Below are 20284 nucleotides of genomic sequence, written 5' to 3'. Positions count from 1 at the left end.
GTAGGAAGTCACTGAAACTTCTTGAACAGACGAGAGTTCATCTGGTGTGTTTTTATGCTTGGTTATTTCTGTCCTTCAGCTTTCTCCAAAATTACTTCAACCCATCTTCCACTGATACTATCATTGTTTTTGCTTATTGTTATCTCAGGACAGAAGTAGACACCCAGTTATTAGTATAAGATACTTGCAAAATTTTAACTTCTGAAGACAAAATGGTTTTTAGAAATCCATGCTGTAAGTTCAAATGCAGCTAATATTAGAAGAAAAACAATTAACTGAGAAAAGTCTTTGCAGCAAGTTTCTCTGATAAAATTGCATTTTCCAAGATATGCAAGGAAGTGATTGAAATTGGTTCAGAGGTTAATCAACAGGCAAGTTCTCAAGAAATTCTAGATGTATATAATCATGTGACAAATGCCTCAAACCAATGATGATTAGAGAAAGGATCTCTGAAGTTGTATTTTGTAACCTTCTGATGGGTAAACTTAATAAAGAAAATGCAAAATATTGAAGAGGCTTCAGGAGAATAGGAACAATGATGCAGTCTTAATGAAACTATGAATTGGTTGTCATTTTGGAAAGCAATGTGAAACCAAAAACACAACTATGAATGCCTTTTGACTTAGCTTATATCCCAAGCCAACAAGCATTTATAAAAAAGACTTAATAAGTTCCAGGCACTATACTAGGGATACAAAGAAAGGTAAAAAGATAGTCCCTTCCTCCCAAGAAGCTTTTGGAGGGAAACATGCAAATAATTGTATAAAATAATACACATATATTTGAAACTGGAGGTAACTCAAGTTAATGACTTGATAATTATGCTGTAAGAAATGATCAAAGGAAAGGTTTCAGAGAAATATAGGAAGTTCTGTATAAATGGATTCAGAGTAAAGTGAGCAGAACCAAGAGAATAAATTAAAAATTAACATTATAAAAAATTCAAAAGTGTCAAGAAACTCTAATCAATACAATTATCAACTGTGATTTCAGATGACTAATGATGAAGAATGCTACTCATTACCTGATAGAGAGGTGACAGATCAAATATACAGAATGAGAAACACATTTTTGATAATGGCCAACATGCACATTCATTTGTTTTTTGCTTTTAGAGGCAATCAGGGTTAAGTGACTTGTCCAGAGTCACAAAACTAGTGTATGAGGTTGGATTTGAACTTAAGCCCCACTAACTTCAGGGCTGATGCTCTCTCTACTGTATCACCTAGCTTCTCCTTTGCAAATTTGTTTATCTTTTTATTACGAAGGTTTTGTTGTTAGTTTTTTTTTCTCCCAGTGGTAGTGGAAAGGAGAAAATAATAAATGTTGGTTAAGTGAAAAAAATTAAATTGTAAAAGAAAGCAATATTATATATTTAAGTCTCCAAGTACGAGGGCAAGTGCTGGTTTTTGAGAAAGATTGGCTAATAATTACCACTTTGTGGACAGTGATGCAGTATATTGTAGAGGGAGTTCAGTTTCTATAAATCCAAGAAGATGGGTTGACTATGAAAAGAAGATGCTGAATTTGTTAATGATTTTTTGGGTTTCCACAAGACACAGAGAAAAGGATAGAGGGAGGAAAAAGGTAGGCAGTGGTAGGACTGAATTGGATATGAACAGTTGTACAGGAAAAAGGTAAAAAAGAGGAGGTGTTTCCTGCCCAGAAAAGATTCCACAAAAGCTGGAATCTGAAGAGAATGGAATTAGAAATTTGCTAACCCAAATTACCCATTGTTGGGCTCTTTATTCCCATGATCCCATTATGGTAGAAGATAGCAGTAATTCAGTGTTTATTCTTCAAATGCGGGGAACTCAAGGATAATGATAGCAGGATTTGGATTTGAGGTTTTCTTCTCCAAGGACTGATCTGAAAAACATGACATTAATTCAATAATTATTTCCCAGAATTGCAGGAGATAAGACACCAAAAAGGTACGCTGTATATGGAATTTACACTTAGATCTATTTCAAGTTTTGTGTTCAATGCCTTCATTCTTTGATGTTTAGTGTGGTGTCTGAGACTCCAGTCTTGGGTTATTAGGACATTCCCTGAAGTGCCAGCATTTTAGAATTTCTGGCTTTAGACATTGCATCTATTTCTCCTACTATGTGCCACCACAAATTGAATATAATTTTCTAGATTTGGGATGACTAAAGAAGAATACAGTAAGACTGTCCCTCCCCACCACAATATGGTATCACGTCTTTTTAAATAAAAGTCTGAAAATATATTGAGTAATTGTGATAAAATGGCTTATGGTGATTGCCATTTGGAGTTAAGACATCATGACCTGCTTGCCTGTCAAATACTATCTAATCATCTCTTTGATACAATTGAAGTTTAGAAAGAAGTTGTGTAAGGTTTTGCATTTATTCCTAATAAGTGTTATTTTCATCTCAGTATATAGCAAATTTTGGATTATCTTTCTGGTATATAACCTATTATCTATCATTTCAGGCTTAAGCCATTGACACATTTGATAAGTTTGCCATCATCCATATTTTTATACAAGTTATTAAGCCATATTAATTGGTGCAGAGTTCTGAGTCCTTGCATGAGAAACTTTCTTCCAAATTGATGTTGAGTCTAGTCATTTAGTCATTTGCTTCAAATTCATCTAACTCTACTATCATTATTTTTCCAATTTTTCTAAAATAATGGCACGAGATGCTACAATGCATTGTGGAGGAAGGCAGAACCCAAGGACCTATTTGGATTTTGTTATTTATGAAAAATATTGATTTTCAGACTTGAATTATAGGACAAATATCAAATGGAAAATTGAAATTCAAGATAAATAAGGAAGTGATCCTCTGTCATTAGTGTTTTAATCACTTGGCTCAAACTGGCTAAATCTCAAGATGACCCTAACTGTAACAATTCACTGTAATATAATAGTTTAAAGTATACAAAATACTCTCCTTTCAATTAGTACTAAAAGGTAAGTAATAAATTAATAACTTTATTTTACAAATAACAAAAAGGTGGCACAGAGATTTTAAAAGATTTATCTAGGATCAAGTAATTATTGAATATCAAGGCCCTGACTTGAACTTGTGTTTTCTATGAGAAAGAGCAATATGCTTCTCCTGTTCTTTATGATGGGAGCACCAAGTATCAGAACCAGGAGCAGTGGGTACAAGTTATAGAGAGGAATATATTGACTCAACATAAGGAAAAACTTTCTTCCAATTATATGTATTCAAATATAGATTGGGATGCCTCAGTGGGTAGAGAATACTATATCACTTGAGGCTTTCAAGAAGGGATTAAATGACTAGCTATGGAGTTTGTGTAGATTATGTCTAGGTAGATATTAGAGTCAGTATCTTTTGAGGTTCCTTCTAACGCCCTTATGATTTGGGGAATATATTATCCTTGCCCTTGAATAGTATATCATCTAGGAAAGCACTTTTTTTAATAAACAATTTTTTGTTGAAGATTTTAATAATTTGTTGAACACAAAGCACTGATGTATAAAAAACTCTCAATGGGGTTTTCCCTTGGATTATCTTAAAGGTTGTGCCCTTTCTTCTTTTGATCTAGCCTTTCCTTTTCCTATTTTTATATAATTTTAAAATCAGCCAAGCCTTGTACTTTATACAGCATATTCTTGTGTTTTGAGATTCCAATTTTGTTGTCAATTAGAAATAGTTTTTACTTTTACCTATTGTACATTGGTTTGTAGTTAGGCTTTGAGGCCAGAATTATGTCATATATTTTAGAATTCATTTGTATGTTGTATGCCTTTAATGGACAGAATTAAACACACAATATCAAGTTACTCAGAATTTGGGATATTTCCCTCCTCCCCGAAATTTCCTAAGAAATTATGACATCTTCTCTAGCAATTAAGGGGGTGATGGGATTAGAATATATATAATGAACTCTGCTAGTGTGGCAAAGGAGAAATTAGGATACTTGAATATTAATGAAAAAAAATCTTTGTATCAAGACAACCCCCAAAAAGTATATATCAGTAGAACACCTGAAACATAAAAGGTCTTATTTTAAATATATATCCATAATTTAACCATAAAATAAGGACTTAAAAGTCTCAGGCTAGTGTTTGATTATAGTAGTAATTTTAAGAACTTCCAAGAGATGCCGTTAATAGATACTGCTGTCTCCACTCTGCAGCTTTTTTTCCCACAAAATTTTTAATTTTAAAATTTAAACTTAAACCCAATTCTTACTATGTTCAGACTTTTATCTAAGATTTTATTAGGATCATGACTAGAAATGATTTTTGAGAGTTAGCATATTTTTATCTAGTAACAACAATATTGCTAAATTCAAGGACATATAAATTATTATTACAAGACTAAGAATCTAGATCTTCTAGTGTTTAAGAGAAATTATAGCAAAGACTATATTCTTTGTCCTTCCTATCTCTGACTAGATTTAAATAAAAGAGAAAAGATTCATTATCTAGTTCGTGCTCAGTCTTTTTATGGCTTACAGTTCATACAGAGAACCTATTTCCTGGATTAAGACACTTCATTATAAGACTTGAGATATAACGATTTAGGAAGTTTCCTTAGTTTCTCTTGGTTTTGAAGTCCACAACTTTGTAAGGGAGTGAGAGCCATCAGAGGCAGGTTAATTGGAGGGATCTAATAATAAAATCCTATTTCAATTCTTACTATGTATTCATCTATACATTGTTTAAATTAGTCTTGAATCTGTAAGATTTTTTGTTTTTCTGGGACAACATTCCAGTTTCATTTATAATATAGTACTTTTCTCTGAAGGTGTCCTCCATCTGCTCTGATGACGCATGCCATCTCCTTGAAAGCCTGAAAATTCTATGGTACAAGTTGAGAACTTCTTGTAGTTATTGCTATTGTTATACCATTTCCATCAGGCCTATCCCTCCTCCCCCACTCCTAATTCCCCCAGTGCTGGGGATTGAGAGGAGAGAGTGTTGGGAACCTGGTAGAGCTGATTACAAGAGTACTTTTGCAAACAGCTAACAGGAATATCCAGCTCAATTTCTGTCTGCCAGTAGTTATGTTATATTGATCCATTTCATGATAAATTAGGTTACTCAAGGTGGAGGAAAGGAGACAGATTTAGTTATTAGCTGTTGGAGGCTTACACTGTATTTATTTGACTATCCTGCAAGAAAAGGAATGAACTAATAAAAATTAAAGTAAAAACTAATTCCCTTAAATTATGAAGGTTAAAATGAATGGTTTTGTGTGAATTTATGTAATACAACATACTTTATAACTGATTAGTTATAGGATACAAAAAGTAAATAAATGAGTGATTTGAATATGGTTATAATGTAAAATATAAAGCTGGTATTGTTAATATATTTGTCTTCTGTTAAGTTTCTTTAAAATTAGCATGCTTATATGAAAGTAAGTGTTATTTGTATTCTCCATATAAAGTGCTATATAGTACTTAAAGTACTTTACAATGAATATGATTTTTAATAAGATCTTTATATTAAATACATGAAAAACATACATAATCACAAAATAACTAAATGAATTTGTTAGAGTAATTTTATTATTCTAAAATGCAGACACTCAAATAATAACATTAAAATAGGTTTTGGCAAAATTTTTATCTTTTGTATATGTTGTCCAAAACAGCAAATCTACAGTATGTATGACCATTTGTCTTTGAAAGTTTTTACTTAGGCAAACAATTATTTTTCTAGTGGTTTCATTGCAACCTTCTATATTGGAAGTCATTCTTTTAACTTTGTAAATCAGTTGATATTTTTATTGGTAGGTAGCTTGAAGATACAATTAATTCAAAGCTAATAACACAAAAAATAGACTAGTTTTTGCCTAAAAATAGGTCATGCTCTACACAAATAACACATACTATCATTGGGAAAAGTAGGCATACAGAACACGTGTGTATATATATATATATATATATATATGTATGTGTGTATGTGTGTGTGTGTGTATGGATCACATTGGACTAGAGTACATGTATAGAGTAAGATATGAGAGAACAGGTGCCTGGGCCACACATATAGAGGGGATGTACATATGTGCTCAGAACATACTTGAAGGACAGTTCATACTTCTAACACAGTGGAGCCACCAGTGTATTCTTGTAATGTCATTGAGTGGTTCTTGTTGGGTTTGCTTCTTGTTGGTTTTGGGTGATTTACAGTCACTGAAAAATATTGTTCATAGTCTCATGCTGCTCCTGCTTGATGGTGCTCTGCTAGGCAGATGTATGAGGAAATTTTCTCTGCTTTTAACTTTAATTTGAGTCTGTGGTTGTAGTATTATATCTTCCAGAGAAGGCACTGCAATCTTTACCTTTGAACTGAGAAATTGTAAAGCCATTTAGATAAATGGGGTTCCTATGCATCCAGTTATTGGACCAAAGAAAATTATTTTTCTTTCTTATAAGGAAACTCAGTCCTCAGAACTGTGGTGATGATGGGCTTATTCTCTCCAGAAGGAGAATCCTCATTCCAGGGACCAAAGTCTAAAACTACAGTGCAGCTATTCAGCTAAGTAGTTCCTATTGGCTTTAAATCTTTCAAATCCTGCATTCACTATTCATTATTCATTTATTCATTCATTCAGTTTAGTTCTCGAAAGGACCTCTGTGTCTGGTATTTTATCCTGCCAGGTGATCTTCAGAATCTTCCCAAGACAATTCAAATGTAAGCGATTCAATTTCTTGGCATGGCACTGGTATACTGTCCAAGTTTCACAGGCAACAATTAGGTCAGCACAACGGCTCTGTAGAGAAACCATCACAAATGGGACTATTTGTGTTTGACCTGTGGCAAAGCATTTCGAGCTCATATTGGTCTGATCAGCCACAATCAGAAACACTGCAACTCAACTCTAAGAGCAGTGTCGTTTTGGTCCTCAGAGAATGATTAACCACCACCACCACCGGGATTTAGAATTACAAAGTTCTTATATTTCCTTTCTTAATTTCCAGTCGCTACATTGTACCCTTTTAGTAACATCTGAGGAGCAACACTTTCACTGCTGTTTCCCCACCCCAAAATTCAGATTCTTGTACTCAAATGAAAGGAGGGAAAAAGAAATGTGAGAAAAATTCTCTAGGTAGAGCCACCTGGAGTGACTGATCTTCCCCTTAATTCTTTGTTTTATGTCTCTTATTTTATTATGTTTATGCAGCTGGCCTCAAATGCTTTAAATTTAATTTGAGAAAATTTAAATGTATATTTATCTTTCAAAGGCAGAAATCTAAATTTAAGCAGATTAGAAAAGTTTCAGAATATGAATTTTATTTGATGGTTTACCCATCTCTAAATCTTTGCTCGTGGGCTTTCTCATATCTAATTTAGTTTATCTGCCCTGCTTTACCTATTGAATTCCTATCCATGCTTTGAAAGCATACTTAAATGCCATTTCCTTCATGAAGTGCCTCCACATTTAAAAACCTTCATAATCTGGCTGCTGTTGTTCAGTCATTTCAATTGTTCTGACTCTTCATGATCCCACATGAGATTTTCTAGGCAAAGATACTGGATTAGGTTGCCATTTCTTTTTTCAGTTCATTTTATAGATGAGGAAACTAAAGCAAATAGGGCTAAGTGGCTTGCTCAGGGTTACAGAGCTAATAAGTCTTTGAGGCTGGATTTGAACCCAGATGTTTCTGATTACTTTGCAACTTGGTTGCCCTCAAATCTGGCCACATCAACTTTTTTTTTTCACTTATCATACATTATTCCCATTGATGTACTCTATGTTCCATCCAAACTGATCTCCTTATAGTTTCTCATACATGACATTACATCTTCTACATTTATCTATCTGTATAGTGTGTGCTCTATGCTTACTATGAATTTCTTTTTTTCTTATCTCTGTGTCTTAGAAAACCACAACTTCCTTCAGTCCTCAGATCCAAATATTGCTTCTTTTGTGAATCATTTCTTGATTCTTTAATATACTAATATCTCCCTCCTGAAATTTTCTTGTGTTTATCTCAGTATTTATCCATATGTGTACATATTATTATTTTTTCATAATGAATTATAAACTTCCTGAGGGCAAGTAGATTCCTTCTCTTCCCTGGCCTTTTTGTCTTTCTGTACTTAGTAGAAAATATGGCATATTATAATCACTTTATAAAAGCACTTTGATCAAGTATTCCTGGTCATCCCAGTTGGTAATTAAATCTTTCTCCCAAACTCTTCACAGCAATATTTAAAGATTTTTTTTTTACTTTTTTGCATCTCTGATGTATTTTATGTATTACTTTTTCTTTTAATCCTTCACATTGCTTCCCCCTACTATCCCTTAGGACCATGATTTTAATATTTGTATTTGTAATTGCATACTTTCCTTAGCTTACACCACCTCTCTTCTTAATAAATATTTGCTTATTTTCTCTCTTAATGTTGCTGCATTTGTCAATCATGTGAATGTAAACAAGAAGCATTGTGTTGTGGTGGATAGAAGGCTAACATAGAAGATGTTCTAGAAGATCTTAATTTAGATCTTGCCCTGATAACTACTAGTTTGTGACTATGGGTAAACTACTTAATAGTATCTTTTTAAATTTAAAAATTCCTCATCTACTTTGGCTGGAAAACAATTCTACAGTGGTGGTGAAGACATTATTTTGACCTCCTCAAAGATTTCTCCTCAGTTACTAGTCATAATTTGTAAGTGAAGTGCTGGAGTTTTATTTGAAAATGGGTTTGTCGTGCCTTCAAAAGAGGAGGTAGCAGAAGAAATTAATCAATTTTATAGGTTATTTTAAAAATTCATTTTATTTTTGGGTTTTGGTGCCCATTTAAAAGTGGCTTACTATCATATAAGTAAGCATAAGGCCACTATAACAGATGGTGTTGGATATAGGCTTGCCAGAAAGGAGCATGAATTTAGTTTGAGTGCTAGAGGCCAGTTCCTATTTAGAAATAGTGATATGGGAATGTGAGTTTCAATTCATTAGTTAAAAGGATGTGCTACAGAGGTCTAAGTAAATTTCTCCCTCCCCCATCAGCACTTTCTATCAATGAAATATTTACTTAGACTAAATAATCTCTGAGAGCTCTTCTAGCTCTAAATCCTATGATTTAATGACCATAAAGGATGTCAAAGTGCTTTTAAAACTATGGAGGAATTTTCACTGAAATAAAATGTGCATAGTGAAAATAATGAAACTTCTTTTAACATTTCATTTAGGTATATGTTATCAGTTAGTCAACTAGCATTTTCTTAAGCACCTACTATGTGCCAGGTACTGTGATAGGTGCTAGGTTTATTTGTACAAGCAATGAAGAAAGCATCTCTACTTACTAGGAGTTCATGTTTTAATGGTAAGGGTGGGGGAGAGACACAAATATATAAATAAATATAAATATATAAAAATAAAGTGAATATATACAAATAAATATCAGGTATTTTGTGAAGGGAGAACATTAGCATTCTAGGGATTAGGAAAGATTTCATGTAGATGGTACATGAGTTTCATCTTAAAGACTTTCCTAAAGAGAGGTTTTATGAGATAGAGGTAAGGAGGAAATACATATTATATATATGTGGGATGGGCAGTGTAAAAACACACAGAGAGGGGTGGAGTGTTGTGTTAAAAAGGAGGGAAGACCTGTTTGATTGAAGTGCTTGGAATGGAATTAATGGCCAGTTTATCTAGAAAAATAGTTTGGGATATTGTTGTGAAGAACTTTAAAAGCTAAACAGAAAAACTTATATTTTAACCAGATTAGTAGTTATATCTTAGTATATTGTTAGTACAATATTAGTAGTATATAGTGTAGACTAGACTGTCAAAAGTTTTAGGATAGGGAGAGTAGTTAGGAGGCTATTTCAGTGATTTAAATGAAATGTGATGAGGGTCTGACTGAGGGTTTAAGGGTTATAGTAGATGTGGGAAGAATGGATAGTAGGGCTTGGATGCAAGAGAAGTCGTGGAGAAAGAAACAGCAAGACATGATAATGCTTTGGATAATGTTTTATGAGAAAGAGGAATTTAGAGCAATGATGACTTTATGAACATGGGCAACAAAAAGAATATTGTTGCCTTTGACAGAAATAGGGAATTTAAGAAGAGGGAAGGTTTGGGGGAGGGAGGAAAAGTAATGAGTTTAGTTATTTGGCATGTTGAGTTTGAGATGCTCTTATGATAGGATGTCTAATTTGAAATGTCTAATAGATGATTAGATTGTAGCTGAGGGGGACACTAGGCTTGGATGTGCACACATATGTTCATCAGCATAGAGGTAATCTCCTTTAAACCTTATATTGTGTGATAATGAATTAAACCTACTGATTGCAATTGGAATTGAACTGAGTATTCTCAACAGTTCTCTTATTGAATCCACACATTGAATTTTTTTGAATATGTTTTTACTCTTTAAATAAAGACATTTATACTGTCATAGTAATAACTATGTATCCATTTTTTAGTAATTTAAAATAAAACAGTTCCTTTCTATTTTTACTCAGATATAAAAATATTTTTCCATAAACATCAGAATCATAAAATAAGAAGAATAAAACTGTTGAATACATTAACCTAAGAAAGCTAAATATTTTATTTCCTTTTCATCTGAGGAGGAAATTCTTACAGGAATCATTGGAAATGAGAATGTAAAAACAAGTTCTTTTTTTAAAAAATGAAATGAAGTGATAAAAAACACATACTTCTGTTTGCTCCACTTTTGGAACATCTCATGGAGTTGTGAGGCTATACTCTAGCCATTTCAGGGAAATGAGACAATGTTAAAAGGGTTTGATATTTTGATATGATATAGAAGACACTGTATTTTCTCTTGGTCCTCCTTCTCCTCCATGATAGTAATAAGAGGGTCGGATAGTGTCAATTAAGATATGTGGACAGCTTTTTTGTCTGTTCTTTCCTTTGCCTGTTTTGTATGGCAAGAACTTTGCTATATTGCCAATAAGTTTGTAGGGCAGAGGAGCACCACTTCTTCTAGTTCACCAACATGGCAGCTATGGGAATATGACTGCTAAAGTCAAGGCTCAGCAGAGGGGAGCTGAGCTTTAGCCTGGGATGCAAACATCTTTTCTGCTTTTTATTTCGTACCTAAGCATAAATAATGAAACTTCTAACCTTGAAAGCAGCCTCTTGAGCTTGAGAGGTTGAAGATCTTGGGTCTCTTGGCTATAATGGAACTGCAGGAGTTTCTGCACTGAAGATGGAGATCATAAGCAAGAGGATGGTTTGGCAGAAAACATGGATCTCCAGAGAATTGCTTGGCCAGTGCAAAGCCAAAGTGACATTTGAAATGCTAATTCAGCAGTCCTTCAAACTACTTCATATGGTGATGTTTAAGTTCCAACTGCTGGTATATATGCAAAAATGGCAGAGTAAGAAGAAGCAATGCAACCCATAGATTTGTGCCACAATAGCATATGCAGGGATGAGGTCCATACTTTTTAGAGAGTAAAAAAAGAGCCAGACAACAGTTTTTTCTTTCAATTTTTGCAGCAAATATCTTTGAAAAAAACCTCTTTTCTAAAATATGTATAAAATTGAGTCAAATATGGAGAATAGAGGAGAAATAATATAAGAATAGTCAGACTACCTGATAATTATGATTAAAAAAGAGAATCTTGATACAGTATTGTAAGAAATTACCAAGGAAAATTACTCTGAAATTCTAGAGCAAGAAGACAAAGCAGAAATAGAAACAGTGCTCTGATCACAACGTGAAAGAGATTCCAGTAGCAAAACTTAAAGGAATATCACAGCTAAGTTTCAAAGTTCCCCATGTTAAACATTGGAAGCAACAAGTAAAAAACAATTTAAATATCATAGAGCTACAATAGGGATTATAGAAGACCTACACTTACTTTGTTGAAAGATAATAGGTATTGGGTTATGATTTTTCAAAGAGAAAAGATCTGGGGTTATCACCAATTTAATTTACCCAGAAAAGTTAATTATAATTCTGAATGGGAAAAAAGAACATTCAATGAAGTATTTGTGAAGCCTCTCTTAAAGGAAAATCAACATATAACATTCAGGAGAAATACAATGTAAACATTAAAGACCAATTATAAGGGAATCAATGAGGTCAAATTGTTTACTTTTTATATGTGAAAAGAGTAATAGTACTTTTATGAATGTCATTATTAGGTTAGTTTGAAGAAAAGGTTTGGCCTATGTATGGTGATGTGGTTCAAAAAACATAAAATTGTGTAGGGAGATATTCAAAAGGAGTAATTACCTCATAAAAATGAGGCATAAAGGAAAATTTGATACAGAAGATGCTAGTGGGGGGACAGTGGGTAGTGCTGAAACCTTACTCTCAATGGGAATTCTAAAAGAAATAAGAGGGTAAAGGGAGAAGGTGAGGGATAAAGGATAAGGGAAAGACTCTTGGAGGGTTGGGGTAAGTTAAGGAATAGGAGGTCAAGATAATGGGTAGAAATAAAGTAGAGGAATGAGGAGGGATAGGAATAAGATGAGAAGGATAGTGAAGAAATATAGGAAAGAAGAAAATACACAAATAATTATAACTTAGAATATGAATGGGATGAATTCACCTATAAAATGGAAACTGATAGTAGATTAAAAAATTGAATTCAACAGTATGTTGTTTGCAGGAAACATATAAAAATGAAAAATACACACACATACTAATCAGAAATAGAATTTATTAGATAAAAAACAGGTATAATAATCATAATTTCAGATGAAGTTAAAGTTAAATATATTTAATCAAAAGAAAAAAATAGGGAAACTGCGTTATGATATTATATATCAATAATATTATTTAATATTTTTTTAGACCATTTAACATAACCAGACAATATAAAATACCTGAAAGTATACTTTTCAAAACAGACACAGGAACTATATGAATATAAACATAAAATATTTTTGTAAAATTAAAGTCAGATCTAAATAATTGAAGTAATGCTTATTGTTCATGGGTACATAAAAGCAATATAATAAAAAAGACTTTTACCTATTTAATATATTTATTCATTGTCCTGTTACATTACTAAATTTATCTTACTGGGTTAGAAATAAAGTTTATATGAAAGAACAAAAGTTTAGGGACTTCAGAAACCAGGGTGTAAAAAAAAGTTGATTCAGTGGTATCAGACCTTAAAATATATTGCAAGGTGAGAGCATTGTTGAACTATAAAATGGCTTATTTTGATTATTTCACATCAAAACTTTCATATTTAACTTAGACAGCCAAGAGTAGGAGGAATGCAGAAAATTTGAGGGAAAAGAAGTTTCCCCTCAGATAGAATATGATTGGGTTGGAATCTTACTGTGGTGTAGGAAATAGTGAACTGATTGATTTAGAAAAACATGGGTAGATTTATACTTATGAAGATATTATCTACCTTCAGAGAAACAGACAAGTGGAACTAAGCATAGTATGACATATGTATATGAGTAAATATATGTACATTTTTATATAGATATCTATATGTGTATATGTCCACACTAAATTATAGCTTTCTTTAGCGTAGAAGTGTGGAAATAAGGGAAGGAAGGGGAAAAATGAAGTTAAAAAGTGCTAAAAAGAAAAAAAAAGCCTAAAAGGAAGCAAAGAAAAGCTGGACAACTTTGAAATTAATATATAGTATTTATTATATAGGTTTTCATGAAATGAAAACTTTTTTTATTGAATCTTTTCTTACATTTTGCTTCATACATGTCAATATTTTTTCTTGTTTTTTATTTAATTTTAAAATAAATAATAAAATTTACAAAAAAACACATTTTACTCAAATGGTAGAAAAAAGTTTGGTTTAGAAAGTAAGTGAAAAACAGTGTTTAAAAGAGAAAATTACTAGCAATATTCCCTCTAATTTAATTTTTGATTAGATGACCATGATGTGTGATTAATAAACTATTAAAATTATAAATTTATGAATAGAATTTAGTTCTATAATTAATTCATAGAAATATAGAATCTTATAGCTGGGAGAGACCTTTAAAAGTCATCTGTTCTAGTCTTAAAAGGATAAATATGAATTTCTGTACTTTATTTAAAAATTAATTCTCTATGTATAGATGGAGCAAAATATGTTCATTCCTATTAAAAACATCAGAGCAAATCAAAATACTTCACTTTTACTTTCACATCCATTAGATTGACAAAAATGACAAAAAGTGAACCTGATAAATGTTAAAAGGAATGTGATATATACTAAGGCACTGCTGGTAGAACTGTTAATTATTCCAATTTAGAATTAAGAGTTAAAAAAACCCACCTCATTAAAATGTACTTACCTTTTAATGAATAATACCATTACTAGGCTGATACTTGAACCAGTATAAAAATAAAGAAACAAGTCCCATGTATATGAAAATATTTATATCATTTTTTGGCAGTAGTAATAGCAAAGAACTGGGAAGAGAATAGTTAGTTGCTCATGAATTTAGGCAAAGTTTCTTAAATATTTTCAACTCGAGATCACTTTTCACCTGAGAAATTTTAAGTGACCCTGAGTATATAGGTACATAAACTAGGGATGCAAATCAAACATTTCCTCATAAATCATAATTCTGTGACCCCCAATTCAGTTATGAGATCCCATATGGGATTGCAAACCACAGTTTAAGAAGCTGGAGATTAGGAAATGATTGAGAAAATTGTGATATGTGAATGTACTAGAATATTATTGTATTATGAAGAAGGCAAACATGAAGAATTCATAGAAATGTGAGAAAATTTATGAACTCATGAAGAGTGAAGTAAATTGAACAAGACCTGTTTTTGCCATGGCCACAATATGCAAAGGAAAATAGCATTGAAAGACCTCAGAATACCACTCAATGCAGCATCCAATCTTGAATTCAGAATGGTAGTAAAATATGCCTTCTTCCATTCAGCAGAGAGGTGGTGGATTAATTATGATATATTTTGAGATGTGGAAAATGTGTCAATTTGTTTTACATTTATTAATTACAGAGGAATGTTATATCTATAGGGGTGCAGATGGGAAAAGACACTAGAAAGTGACAGTCCTTTTAAAAATAAATTTAAAATGGAAAAAAGTAGGGGATTTTATTGGATTGCAAACTCAGAATGTCAATAATTATATATATATATGTGTGTGTGTGTATGTATGTATGTGTATATATATGTGTATATATATATATATATATATATAATGACAAAAAAGTTGATGTAATCTTAGACCTATGTTAATGGGGGCATAGTGATTAGAATGAAGTGATGGGATCCTAGTTATGTCAAATATAGCATATTCAGCTTGAGACATCACATTTTAGGAAGGATGTTGGCAAACAAACAGTTGACAAATTGTTACTATCCAGAGGAGAGTAACAAGAGTGAAAGGATTAGAGATTATGGACATGAAAATTATTAAAAAAAAAAAAACAACTCGGGGTATTTAACCTGAAAAAAAGATTTGGGGCAGGGACATGATAATTGTGTTCTAATATGCAAAAGACTGTTTTATGTCTTTACTGCAGAAGTCATAAATAGAGAAGGTCCCCTCTTTTTTTGCTAGATTTTCTCATTTTGTGATTTATAAGAAAGGTCAAGAGGTTAATTCAGGAAACTTAAAGTATTGGATTAAAAATGATTCCATTTTTATTTCTCAAACTTGTAGATAAGACAGAAATTGCCTACAGCCTACCAAAATAAAGATTTGAATAGAAAAATCTCATTGACAAATGAGAAGGGGCGAATTTTCAAAGAATGTTGAGAAAAATGGAAGAAATTTCTTTGAGAATGTATATATATATGCATATATATATACATACATAGTTTTGAGAGCTACATGTATAAAAGTTTTAGCAGTAAACAGATAGAAGAAAATGAAATGAGACCTACAGGTATATTGGAGTGGGAAAAATGAAATGTGACACAGATTTCTTAAAAGAAAGGATAGAAAACTTAAGTTGGATAAGAAATTAAAAGAAGATAACTATTTTAAATCATGGAAGGATGAATATTATAAATTATTTTTTTCTAAAGTAATGATAATTTCTTTTTCTCTTCATCTTGATTATAAACTTTTTGAAAAGAGGGGTCATGAAGTTATTTTGTATTCCTATGTATTTAACAAAGTTAAGTGGAATTTGGTAGAATTTTTGTCTTAAAAATATATGTGGTAAAACAGTGTAACAAGATATTAGTAATCAAAGTAGTTTTCAGTGAAAATTGCAAATAGAACTCCCAAGAAACTATATGGATTTAGCTTCTGATTTTGATCAGTCATAAATGGAAAGTGATGTTTTAATTTATTTATTAACTCTGCTAAGTTAGGTCACAGTTTGGCAAGATGACTTTGAACTTAGTGTTGAATAATTTTTTTTATTGAAGTCAAATCTGAATCTGTAATTTTGCTACAAAAGTTCTCCATATGTTATTAAATGTCTATGCATATATGTTAGTGTTATGGATCAGTTTGCAAATTCATTAATTAGATTTCTGTTCACACATTTATTGTCAACATTTTTTGAGCTAAAATCTATTTTCCTTATATTGCTAACTTAAGAGAGTATAATATTTGAGTTTGCAGAATTGTTAAAATGTCACACCTTATATTTTCTGGCATGCTCCCTTGTCTAATATAATGGAAACAGCACTGTTTTGGAAGTCCCAATTTCTTTGACCTCAGACAGGTCACATTGTGTTTCAGAACTTCAATTTCCTTATCTTTAAAAGGGAGGAATTGTATAAATATTTTTGAATGATTTTTTTCAGTTCAAAAACTCTAAATTAGATGATTTTTATATATTGATAATTATATGATTGGATGATATAATTCTATAATAATTATAAATCAAGAAACTCTCGGGTTTATTTGTCGCTACAAATATATTTTAAAATTTTTGAGATCAAGTTTTGCTTTTTAAAAATTTTAATATCAGTGCCTGAAATTTGTTTTGCTGACAGCAGAGGATAAAACTCCTCAAAGTTATAGGACAATAAATAGAACCATATTCATGTATTTGCATTGTATTTTTTATTCTTATAGGCATTAGTCTAGTCCCTGTTGGGTTATTAAGTACTACACATTTTAAATACATTTTTCTATGTTGTAGAACGATAAATGAAATTTAACCTGCAAAACAATTTTGTTGACATATCCACATAAAAATAATTATATCTGTTCCTGGACTTTAAAAAGGATGATATGGAAAATTTTAAATTATTATTATTATTATTATTTGGGGGGACTGAGGCAAGGGGTTAAGTGACTTGCCCAGGATCACACATCCAGGAAGTTTTAAGTGTCTGAGGCCACATTTGAATGCAGGTCCTCCTGACTTTGGGGTTGGTGCTCTATCCACTGCCACCTAGTTGCCCCGATTTTTAAAAATTATAAAAATTTAAAAATTATACTATGCTCTCTTAGAAGATGAATTATAATTTAAATGGAATGGAGTGAAATTTTATATTGCAGACTCATAGAGCACTTAAAAAATCCTGGTCAAGCCCTATGCTGCAAAGATAGATTGAGTTATAGATAAGTTTAGAAATACCCTCAAACCCTAAGGATTATTTTCATCACCATACCTTAGGAAAGAGATTGACACTAGAATAGAAATAAAAGAAAATTATTAATTATTAATTATTTAAGAAATAACTCAACCCAACCAAACCTAAGGTTTATGTGTGTGTTTATTTTTTTAAATTCAATTTTAGTAAACTTTCAGGTCAAAACTGCCTTTTACTCCTCTATGCATTGAGAAGACAAGAAATGTAAAATCAATTATATATATGTATATACATACATATATATATATATATATATATATAAAAACCAGGCATCACAAATTTCTGTAATACTCATATTAAAAAAAAAACAAGGAAAAAATGCTCCAATCTGTACTCTGAGTCTATTGATTCTCATTCTGGAAATGAATATGAATAGAATTTTTCATTCTGAATCTTTTTGAATCATTGTGAAATCATTATGTTGATCATTTACTAAGTCTTTCACAGCTGATTATTACATGATTATTATTGCTGTTAGCATGTAAATTGTTTTCCTGTTTCTTCTCACTTTATGTTATATCAGTTCATATAGGTCTTCTTAGGTTTTCCTGAAACCATATGTTTGTGTTTATGGCAATGAGGTGACAACTAACATTTTTTGCATTATTGGTTTTTTTAACCTTATAAAAATAGATTTTTTGCTAACACTAATTGAATACTAGGCTACCATAATAATGCCAAGTGTTTTGTTTTCTAACAGCTTAGTTTTTCTGACCTACCAACATAAGAAAATCAAGATTAATGGCTGGTTCTCTGTAGGGAGATCTTTTGCAAAAGGCATATGACTTCTTGTTCAGTCTTTGATCTCTTAGTGTGGTTTATGCTTAAATATAGAATTTAATGTAATTTCATGGTCTTGATAGAGGTAAGTAAAATTTAAGGATGTAATTATATCACTAAATCATTTATATTTGATATCATATATGTTATTACATTGCATTTTCAGATTATATTATGTTTCTTCATAGGTGTCTGACTGCTTTTCTGTTTCTTTGCTAATTTTTTTTTCCCTGTCACTCTCACTAACTATGTCTGTTCTCTTTAAGTTGTCCTGAGTGCCCTTTCCTTTTCCCCTATATATTACTCCTTTTGGTAATTTATCAGCTCTTAGGTTCAATGATCCTTTCTGTAGAGATAATTCTTAGATTGATGTATCTAGCGTTAACCTTTTTCTGGTGGAAGTCTAATAACACCAATTATTTTTTGGACATCTTGAACTGGGTGTATGTAGATGTTTCAAATTTAACATATCCCAAACAATTCATTATCTCTTTCTCCTTTCCCTTCCCATCTCCCTTCCTAAACCTTTCCCTGTTCTTAACTTCTCTACTGCTATCAAGAGCTCTGCTGTTCTCTAAGTCACTCAGACTCACAATTTTGGTGTTATACTTCACTTTCACTTACTTTATATATCCAGTTTCTTGCCACTTCTTCTTGTCTCTACCTTTTCAATATTTCTAGTATACATCCTTTTCTTTTTACTCCTATGTTATCATAACTCAGATCTGTATGACCTCTCTCCTATTCCATTGTAATTGCCTTTCACCTGGTCTTCCTGTCTTTTTTTCCTCATTCCATTACATCCAACATTAGGCTGTGAAAATGGTTTTTCTAAAACAGGTCAAAGCATATCACTACTCCTACTTAATGAACTTCAGTAGCTGCTCATGATCTCCAGTATTAAATATAATGTCACCTAGCTGGCATTTAGAGCTCTTCATCAAGCTCTTCCTCCCATTTTTAGTAAAACATGTATTCTTCAATCACTCTGTGATACAGCTTCACTGGCTGTATTGCTGTTCCTAATAAATGCCACTTAATATCTTTGTGCCTTTGACCTGACTGTCCTCCATGCCTGAAGTGTTTTATTTTCTTACCTCTGCTTCTTGGTTTACATGGCTTTGCCATTTTTTCAGCTCATCATATTCCATCTTCTTCAGGAATGCTTTCCTGATCTTTCATTGCTCATGCCTTCTAATCTGAGATTACTTTCCCCCTAGTGTGTGTATGTATATAATTTTCCATCTACAATTATATCTTTTTCTATATTTGTAAAATTAAAAAAATAATAATATTAAAAAATGTTAGTTGTGACCTCTGTTTCCATTAACACATATACATAAATGGTTTCAGAAAAACCCAGGCAGACTTAAGTGAACTGATGCAAAGCAAAGTTCGTATAATAAAAAAACAATCTTATCTATTATCTATCTATTCCCTTTATACACATATATGCATATATGTACACACTTCTTGTATGCATCTAGACAAAATACATGTTGTCTTTCTCCATTAGAATATGAGCTCCTTGAGGGTACTGACCATTTTTAAAAACCTTTTTTATATCTCTAGTCATTAACACAAGGTGAGTCTTGCACATAGTAAATGTTTAAATACTTTTTTTTTGAAGGATTGCTTCAAATCTTACTCAGCCTTTTTCTTTATAAGGAGGGGCTTAGACTAGTTGATCCTTAACATTTTTCCAGCTTGAAATTTTATCTTCTTGTATATTATAAGAAACACATGAATTCAATCACTGCTTAAATGAAACTAATTTTAAAATAATTCTAATGGTAAGTACTTTTCTAGTATTAAGTAATATAACTTAGAATATGATTATTTATATTTCCTATCCCTAGAATGCATTGACCTCCTTGTTGTACCAGTATTTTCTTTCCATTTTAAATGAACTTAATCTACTCATCTTGTATATGTTATACTTATAAGTACTGTTTCTGTAATATTATAAGCTTCTATAGGGAAGGAAATTTCTTTGGAAATTTTTCTCTCAGAGTAGTTTAATGTCAGGTTAAATTAAAG

General features: G+C 31.7%; 1 protein-coding gene and 1 pseudogene across 1 annotated transcript in view; one reads left to right on the top strand and one right to left on the bottom strand.

Moving 5' to 3' along the window:
• ENTREP2 (endosomal transmembrane epsin interactor 2) overlaps positions 1 to 20284 on the top strand; it is a 597828-nt gene that overhangs the window by 76005 nt on the left and 501539 nt on the right. The window lies entirely within an intron of this gene.
• Positions 4494 to 19372, bottom strand: LOC127552291 (LYR motif-containing protein 1-like; annotated as a pseudogene).

The sequence above is a fragment of the Antechinus flavipes genome, chromosome 2 (genome assembly GCF_016432865.1).
Source record: "Antechinus flavipes isolate AdamAnt ecotype Samford, QLD, Australia chromosome 2, AdamAnt_v2, whole genome shotgun sequence".
Lineage (NCBI taxonomy): Eukaryota > Metazoa > Chordata > Mammalia > Dasyuromorphia > Dasyuridae > Antechinus > Antechinus flavipes.
Note: the sequence above shows the minus strand (reverse complement) of the source record. Positions and strands in the feature narration are given on the sequence as shown.